The sequence below is a fragment of the Mus caroli genome, unplaced genomic scaffold, assembly GCF_978045245.1.
Source record: "Mus caroli unplaced genomic scaffold, Mus_caroli_1 scaffold_2, whole genome shotgun sequence".
Lineage (NCBI taxonomy): Eukaryota > Metazoa > Chordata > Mammalia > Rodentia > Muridae > Mus > Mus caroli.
Genome location: NW_028227257.1, coordinates 16,225,721 through 16,235,821, shown reverse-complemented (window position 1 = coordinate 16,235,821; position 10,101 = coordinate 16,225,721).

The window sequence follows — 10,101 nt, the reverse complement described above, 5'->3', positions numbered from 1 at the left end:
CATCCCTGTTGTACCTGGCTCTTGGGGTCGTGGCAAGTTATTTGCATGCCTGGGCTGGCCTCTTGGGTACTGAGGCAAGTGCCAACAGTCTCCATCCTTTTGAGCCACCATAGCAGAGTACAGAGATGGTCTTACCACCAAAGGTGTCTCTGCTCACAGCTATGGAGGCCAAGATGCTGGGGAGGGCCAACTTCCCAGTCACAGACACCCTGTCCAGTGCCCTCACATGGCGGAGGTCCAGCCAACCATTTGGGGTCTATTAGGGCACAAATCCCAACAATGAGGGCTTCATCTCTAGACCTGATGGTCTTCCACAACCTTCACATTCTATGACATTGGGGACTGAGATTCCAACATAATAAATCTTGGAGGCAGGGGTGTGGGGGGCAGGCAAGCAGTATGAACTAGAGTGGGTGTTGCTGATGTCCCCCAGGTCTCCTTTATTGGCCACATCCCTCCCCAGCTCAGGAGTGTCAGCTGTCCCCACTCATAATGACAAGGGAGGGGAGCAAAGAATCCCCAGAACTGCCCACAGCTAATGCCTCAGCCAATGGAGAAGCCCCCCTGTAGAGATACCTTGAGCAGGGTTGCAGCATCCTGGTCCTCCCTTAGCTGCTGGCCTACTACCCCATCCCTCGAAGAAAGACCCCGACTCAGCCACTTGGAATGTCAACCAGAACCTACACCCGAGGTCCTGTGTGTTCCTACAGAAGCAGACTCAGGATGCCATCTGAGTTCATGGCCACAGTAGGGCCACATCCAGAATGTCTACACTACAGTTGTTTCTACACATACAAATCTCAGCCTGTGAACACCAACCCAAGCCTCACCCTCTGGCTGCCTCCACCTCAGGAAGTGGTGACCATCGCAGCCCACTCTGTTCTACAGTGATCATGGCCACACCCCGTGGAGCTCCCGTTTGCCCTTGTGCACTACATCTCAAAGCTGTGGCGTGAGACTCCCAGAGCTATGCACCTTCCACTGCCAGGGCCACTGTGGCTTGGACCTTAGAGCCATAGCCTGTCATTAAGAACACCCTGACCTGCTGCAGGCAGCCCACCCCCACTGCTCCAAGAGCCTCTTCTCCTTTCCCAGAGCCATCCTCTTGCTTGAGGTCCTCTGTTTACCCTTTCCCACAGAGTGGAGGAGACCCTAGCAGGAGACAGTTACTTCTGCTGTCCTCCCTCCGCACAAGAAGGCAAGACAGACCCTGAGATAGTCCGCTGACCTCTTCCTTTCAAAGGAACACAGGTGATTCTCCACATTAGAGTGTGGGCAACAAGCATGGGGAATGTTCAGAGTCCACGATGCTCAAACTCAATCCGCTCATTCAAGAATGGGAAACAGAGGGGCTGGCAAGATGGCTCAGCAGGTAAGAGCACTGACTGCTCTTCCGAAGGTCCTGAGTTTAAATCCCAGCAACCACATGGTGGTTCACAACCACCCATAATGAGATCTGACGCCCTCTTCTGGTGCATCTGACGACAGCTACAGTGTACTTATGTATAATAAATAAATAACTAAGAAATAAGAAAGAAAGAAAGAAAGAAAGAAAGAAAGAAAGAAAGAAAGAAAGAAAGAAAGAAAGGAAGGAAGGAAGGAAGGAAGGAAGGAAGGAAGGAAGGAAGGAAGGAAGGAAGGAAGAAAGAAAGAAAGAAAGAAAGAAAGAAAGAAAGAAAGAAAGAAAGAAAGAAAGAAAGAAAGAAAGAAAGAAAGAAAGAAAGTGAAACAGAGCCACACCGCTGCTTGTCCCCACTGGACCCAAGGGGCAATGGTCGGAAAGGGATGCCGATTTTGCCTCTAGTGGCTTCAGGAAACAGGAACATTAACTAAAGTTGTAATATATACTAAATCACATATACAGAAAATTACAAATACCAACCATGTGCCTGGTGCCTAAAGGAGAACCAGGAGAATGTAGAGACGCCAGTCCAGCTGAGATCTCCATGACTTCCTTGTGAAGGTGGAATCCGAGGTGTGCCCAAACCAGAGGCTAGGGTTGGGTGGTGATGGGATTTGGTTACAGTTGGGTTTGGACTAGGCTTAGAGCTGGAGTATAGGTAGGATTTGAGGTTAGGGTAGGGTCAATGGCTGGGGTTGATGTTGGATCAGTTGTAGTTGGGACTATAGTTGTTTTAGGGTGGGGGTGGGATGAACGGGGTTGGTGTTGAGCTGGAAATGGGTTTGTGTGATTGGTGTTGGGGTTAGTACTGGGGTTAGTTAGGAAGTTTGTTGGAGCCAGGGTTAGGTTCCATCTAAGGCACTGTTAGGATTGCCACTTGGCTCTAACCTGCTGGGATTCCCAATTCCCAGATCCCGGCCTATGCTCGGTGACATGGTTTCCCATCCAGGAGCCCACCTTGCTACAGGAGGCTGGTCTGTAGCAGGTCAGCTGCTCTCTGTTGAGATACGGTGCCTATACTCCACCCTGTGCCTCCACACTCTCTTCTGAGGCCCAGCCCTTCACTAGCTGCATGGTGGTGATGTGGGATGTGGCATCTGTGTCTGGTGTGAGAGCAGAGGTGTTAGGAGGTGAGTAAAGTGCCTGGGTGTTTCCCAGGTGTCTTCTGATCATGACGGCGCAGGACTTCAGAGTATGTCCGAGAAGCCTTGTTTACTGTGCGTTTCTCCAGATTCCTTCCCCAAAGCTTGTGAATCTCACCAGTACCTTTGTCCATGGAACCAAAGTGAATATGTATGTGAGTGTGTGTGCACATGCTTGAGTGCATGTATGTGTGAGTGTGTGCATGAGTGTATGTGTGTATCTGTGTGCAAGTGTGTTAGTGTGTGTGAGTATATTGCGAGTGTGTGGGTGTATTGTGTGTCAGTGTATTCATGAGAGTATGTGTGTGTATGTATGAATATGTGCGTATGTGAGTGTATGAGTGTGTGAGTATATGTGTGAGTATGTATGTCTGTGTCTCTGTGTGTGTACATGTGTGTGAGTATATGTGTATTTGTGTATTTATGAGTGTGTGAGAGCATATGTGTTTGTACTTGTGAGTATATGTGTGAGTGTATATGTGTATATGTGTTAGTGTGTGAGTATATGAGTATGTGTGAGTGTGTGTATATGTGTGTGAGTGTGTGTGTGTGTGTGTGAGTATATGTGTGAGTGTATTGTGAGTGTATATGTGTGTATGTGTTAGTTTGTGCATGTATGGATGTGTGTGAGTGTGTGTGTGTGCCAGCTGGCATGAGTACACTTGTACATAACGCTGTATTTGTGATGCTTATATGCATTGATGGTGCACATTAGTGTGTGTGTAATGTGCATGTTTTGTGTAGGCATTGTGTGTATATGGTGCTCATAGTAGTGCATGTATATGGCTGGTACGCATGTGGGATAACATGCACAGCACCCAAATACCACACAAGTACATATACCCACATGTACGCCAAACCCCACACATGGATGCATCAGACACAGAACACAGAGCTCATGGATGAATCGCATATCAAATGCACACCTGGCACAGTATATGTTTTCCACATGCAGACACCATGCAAAAGCAAAGTCACACTCTTAAACATGTATATATACATAGTATATATGTACCTACTGCATACATAAACATGCCACCCACAAACAGCCCCTATATACGCATACACCAGACACAGAAGTATGTCTTGCACACATTTGCCCATCACATGCATGCAGCATATACTACCCAGCCTGCATCCTAGCTCACATGTTAATTCCTGCACTCGCTAACATACAAATAATCTGCTCCTGAAAGTTGGAAAGAACTTCCATGCAAAAGGACCAGAGAGTTCTCCTAACTGTCTAGTCATCTTACCAGCTCCACGACAGCCATAATTCAGTTCTGATTCTCAATATGTACACAATTAATTAGCTCAAGCTCCCTAGGTGCTGGAGGTCAGCCGTTCAGAGTGAGAGGCAGTGGGTGAACCCATCACAGGTGAAGCCTGTGGGTTTGACCTTCCAGGGGAAATTTTGAGAATGTTCCAGAAAACCGTGAGGCGAGGAGGCTGGGCATGGTGGCCTAGGGATACCTTGTGCACTACCAGCATGTCCTCCACACAGTTGGACACAGACACTCACACACAGTCATAGAGACACACACTCACACATATACACTTTTTCATACTCTCACACATACACTCGAACACACACATATACTCAAACACACTCTCAAATACTTACAAACTCACACAATATACTCACACTCACAACACACTCATACATTTATGCACACACACTCGCATGTACACATACACTCACACACACACCCATGTACACACACGCTCACACATTCACTTTGCTTCCATGGACAATGGTACTGGTGAAGACCTTCCCTTTGGGGAAGGAATCTGGAGGAACGCACAGTAAACAAGGATTCCCAGTGACACTCTGAAGTCCTGCATCGTCATGATGATCAGAAGACACAAACACCATGAGCAAGAATGGCAGGCCGCCCTGCTGTCAATCTGGAGGTGAGGAGAGGCTACTTAGAAAATTAAACAGATAGCTGGGCAGTGGTAGTGCATGCCTTTATTGCAAAACTTGGAAGGCTGAGGCAGGTGGATTTCTGTGAGCTCAAGGCCAGCCTGAGCTACAGAGTGAGTTCCAGGACAGCTGGGGCTACACAGTAAGACTCTGCTGGTCCCCAAAAGATCAATATTAAATATTACACTTGGTTTTCTTTTTTTTTATAAGACTTTATCTTTTAAAAACTTGTGTGTGTGTGTTGCATGAGTGCAGACTTGCGAGCATAGCAATCTGGGCGATGAGAAGCATAATTTTGATGCGTTCAGAACACACAGGCCCTGCACCCTGAGCCATGTCTCCACCCCTTGGTTCTTTCCCGTGTCCATGATTTTTACTTCTTATAGCAAACTTATATACAACTTAATAATATACAACAGAGAATTTTGTTGGCTTAAGTCTTTTGTTTTAATTTTGATTTCTTTTATAATTATATATATATATATATGTATGTGTATATATGTATGTGTATATATGAATGTTCTACCTGCATGTATGTCTGAGTGCCACATGCATGATTAGTGCCTTCAGAGGTCAGAAGAAACCATTGGATCCCCTGGAACTGGAGTTGCAGATCTTCATAAGCCTCCACGTGGGTCCTGGGTATCAAACCTGCATCCTTTGCAAGAACAAGTACTTCTAACCTCTGAGCATCTCTCCAGCTCCAGTTGCTTTGGCTTTGGCATTTGTTGTTTGTTTGTTTTGAGGCAGTGTCTCACTATGTGTGATTGCTGGCACAGAGCACACTATGTAGAGCAGACCGGAATCAAACTTCACAGGGATCGGCCTGTCTCTGCTTCCCCAGCACTGGGACTAAAGTCTGTGCCACCACACCTGGCAGCTCTGTTTTACAATGATTAATTTGTGTTTCTGTACATAGTTATGGTATGTAGAGCCTCGTTGTCTCCCCCCACTTCCCGTTAGCCCTCCTCACCTCCTCTTTTCTTTTCCTCTTCTCTTCTCCCCAGCACCCCACCCCACCCTCCTAGTTTCGTTTCTATCTTCACGCCATATGTCCATATGTGATATCACATAGCTATATAAAATACAGGAACCACCACGAATGAGAGGAAAGAACTGCTATTTGTCATCCTGAAGTTGGCTTCAGTCACTTAACATAACTGTCCTGGAACATGGTGGCTCCTTGGTTCACAGCTGGATCACAGGTATTGCCAAAGTCCCCTCCGTTATTAGCAAAGCCAGGTGCTTTCTCCCAGATGGATGCTCTTTTCTAGCTTTTGCCGTTTTGATTCCCCCATCTCTGTTGTGGTCAAGCACACATCCCAGTATCTATTTATATTTTTCGGTTGTGAGCCCAACCTTTAATGTCTGAGCCATCTCCCGAGTCGTCCTGTAGCTTTCTAACTCTAGACTCCTCCTCGTCTCTGTGTAGGTGGCCTCCAGGATGTGCTGGAATCCCTGACCAGCAGGAGGTGGTTATTTCCCTTTCCATATCCCCTTTGCTGTCCCTGTCCCTGCCTCTCCATCCAGTTCACTGTCACAGTAGCTTCACACAGCCAGCCCCCTGCACCTCTGTCCTCCACGGTAGCCCAGAGTCTCTTTAAATTTCCTGCCATGAGGAAATCAGGTGGTCTGAGTTCAAGCTCACACAAAAAGCCTCGCTTTGACCTAACCCCTGTTTAAAGTTCCATTATCTAAGGCACTACATTCTGAGGCCCTGGATACCGGGCTTCACTTTGTGAATTTGGGGACACTCAGTTCCTTTCATTATAGTGCGAAGCTAACAACAATGTCGGTTGTTTCCAGCCAGTGGCTCACTAAGCAAAAGGCAACAGGCTTGGATCAGGACTGACTCCGTGCGGGATGTGAGTCACCCAGTCCCTCTCCTGGGAAGATCCCACAAGCAAAGAATGCCACACCCCTCCCCCAAGCCTCCCACTGTTCACCTAGGTGATCCACAGATCCTGACTGGAGTGTGTGACAGGGAAGCCACTAATGTGTCAGGTGTGAACACTGAACAACAAGGCCACCTTCCCACATCTCCAGCACGACAGTTAGCCATAGCCATCTCTCCGACGTGTCTTCCAAACTTCGCCCTCACATTTTTCCTGCGTTCTTTGATGCTAGTCCACAAAATGTCTGTATAACTGTGCCTATAAACTCACTGATCACAAATGTAGTTGTTAATTCAAGTGCCTCAGGATTGGGCAGGTAAATTCGAGCAGGGTGGCACACAAGAGGGCTTAATGGAGAGTGTGGCTAAGTGGAGACACTGCTCCGCCAAAAAAAGTATTACATTCAATGTACTATGAAACATCTGCTAGCCACACACAAAAAGGAAAACCCCAAGCAGCTGCTAGCATCTCATCTAAGTGACCTCCACTGAAGACTCGGTGAAAGGTGGGTTTTGAAGGCAGGTGCACAGACCTGCCTTTGAATCTTGAGTATTTTATTTTGTATTTTATTTTATATTTTATTTTATTTTATTTTATTTTATTTTATTTTATTTTATTTTATTTTATGTGTATTGGTGTTTTGTCTGTATGTATGTCTGTGTGAGGGTGTCAAATCCCCTGGAACTGGAGTTGCAGACTGTTGTAAGCTGTTATGTGGGTGCTGGGAATTGAACCTGGGTCCTCTGGAAGCACAAATCTTACGTTCTTATCTGCATAACACACCATTGCCTCAAATCTCAGAACTGAGTGAGGTAAGGAACATAAAGAATAAAGCAGGCAGTAATGACGATGATTTTATTTTGAAATCAGCATCTTCTAGAGCAAGTCTGTTTTCATGTGTGGAGCAGTTGTGCCTCCTGGTGGTAAAAATTAAGAACTGCACCTTAAATAATCCTGACACTAAATTGCACTCTACCGGTAAAGCAATGCATTCGAATCCAGTTCTGAGATAAACAAAAGTGAGTTACACAATTGAGCTTCATGCTTAGGCTCCATGTCCAAGACCTCTCACTGCAAGTACAGCCATCCTGAAGTGGCTCTGGCGATAGTTTAATACCACTTGGTGTGCAGTAACCCTTACAAAGCACTCAGTCTCCCAAGACAAATCTACCTAGGCCCAGCACCTTCACTGGCTCTGAGCACCTCTGGGCCTGCACTGGGTATCCTAATGGGTACCTGGTTGGTTGGTTGGTTGGTTGGTTTGGTTTGGTTTGGTTTGGGGGGGTTTAGTTGTTTGTTTGTTTGTCTGTTTGTTCTTTTCACTGATCAGCATTAGGAAGGGGCTACCCAGGCCTGGAGCCTGTAACCAAAAATAAAAAGGAGTAGATCTTGCAGACTCCAGAAATGTCACAGGAGTAAAATGTACCGTTGAATTGTAGGAGGTGCCACCCAGATTGCTCTTTTAAGCAGAAAGGTATGGCTGCGGGTTCGTCACCAGGAATAAAACCTGCATCCCTGCAGTCAGACCAACAAAGGCTGACTTGACCACAGGTCTCCCTTCCCAGAGAGGGGGTGCTTGAGGTCACGGGGGGGGGGGTGAAGGGAGGATGGCAATGCTTTCTTTACCTCTCTTTGCCTCTGGCCACTTGTCCATGCACCTGTGCCTGCTGTGGCTGTCGGCAGAGTTCACTTCCCACAGGAAGAGAAGGAACCTGCACATAGGCCTGCCAGGGAGCTGGTGGCCCCTTCCAGGAGACGAAGAGCCAGAGGCCAGACCAGGCTGCAGACACTTAGGCCCCTGGAAAAGCCCACCCACCCTTCCCCGTCCTTACGCTCTCCTCACAAGATCCTAGACTCTTGTTTTCTCTTGCACACTGATGTTTGCTATAGTACTATCCACAATTGCTACCTCATGGAAACATGTGAAGTCATAGAGTGTGAAGGAAAACAGACACAATTGTAGACCATGCTAAGTGAATTAATCCAACTTTGGAAAAACAAATAACATGCTTTCTCTCATTTGTGAGTCCTAATTTTTTTAAACTAAATTTATTCTTTGACAACTTTTGTGTGTGTGTGTGTGTGTGTATGTGAGTGTGTAAGTGTCTGTTCACGTGAGTGTGTATGTGTGAGTATGTGTGTGTGTATATGTATGCATGAGTATGTGCAAGTATGAGTGTGTGTGTGTATGAGTATATATTAATATGTGTGAATGGGTGTGAATGTGTGTCTGTGCATATGAGTGTGTAAATGTGTGTGAGTGGGCCAATGCATGTGTCATCACCACCCCTGACCAGATGTGTGATTTCCCATCCTCCCCCCGAAACTCACTCACCCCCCCCCCCCCACTTCCCAGCCAATCCCTCTCTGCTCTACTACCACCTCCTCCCAGGCAACCATCGCACTGACTCTGTCACCGCAGCCTGGTGTTGCCATCTGGAGTCCTTCACATCACTGTCCCTGCCATGTACGTTTCTGCTTCTCTCACCTCCTACAGTGGCTTTCAGAGGGGATTCTGTTGTCTCTCGTCACTCCTCACTATTGTGGAACAGATCCCCTAGTGGTGGGCAGAGCTGTTTGTTTTCTGATTTCCCCTAGTGATGGACAGAGCTGTTTGTTTTCTGATTTCCCCTAGTGGTGGGCAGAGCTATTTGTTTTCTGATTTGCCTGTTGACAGTCACATGTGTTTCTGGCTTTTGGCAGCGATGCCCAGAGCCCCTGTGAACATTCTTGTTCATGTCTTCTTGGACATATGTTTCCATTTATTTTGGGTAAATACGTGGGAGTGAGAATCCTGGATCATAGGGTGGGTATGTGTTTTAACTTCAGCAGAAGCTGCCAAACTGTATTCCCGGGCAGGCAGACAATCTGGCCAACTGATTTCAACAACCCATCTCATCAGCCAGAACGAGCCACCAACTGCCTTCCTTCTCAGAGACTGCACAACTAGTCTCTGGGCTTCTGGAGACTGGAGTGGCTTCAAGAGGTAGGCAGGGGCTGGCCAGAAGCAGAGGATGAGATATGAAGAGATACCCAAGTGGCTTGCCTCTCTGCATCTCGGTACCCCCTGCAGACCTTGCAGGGCCTGAATGCAGAGAGAGTCTGAGATGTCTCAAATGTCTACAAGAAAGCTGAAGGGAAGATCAGGACAGGGAATGAGGTGAGATTATCAGGAACTGCTGTGGAAGCCAAGGAAAAGACCCTCCCCACTCCTGAAGGCCGTGCCATGGAGGTGTAGTTGGGCTGCCACGGACTTCCTATAACTTTTCTGATGGCTAACTCCCTGGAGCCAGAGTGAGTTTTCTTTTGGCCACACCTCTGTCCCAAGGCTCTCCCTGTCTGTATTCCCTGCCCTTCATCTACAGCCAGTGAAGATTCAGTGTCAACCACAGTTTCTTGATCCAAGTTTTAGAAAACTGTCTTTAATGCAAACGGATTGTACAGGCCACTCTCTCTAAAAGACTCGTCAGTTGGGTCCACAAGCATCCAATGGGCAACTAGAGGCAGGAGGAAAACGTGGCTTTGTCACACAGGAGGTGTTGCATGGCTCCTAGAGTACTTGCCTAACATGCACAACCCGCCCCTATCCCCCAGCACTGCAAAAATGAGGTGTGGTGGTACCCTCTTGTAAATACGGCACAGTGGAGGAGAAGCTAGAGGTTCAACATCGTTGTTGTCTACAAAAACCTGCCTAAGATACAAGAAGTCCCCACTAAAAGCAGAACAAGGAGATGA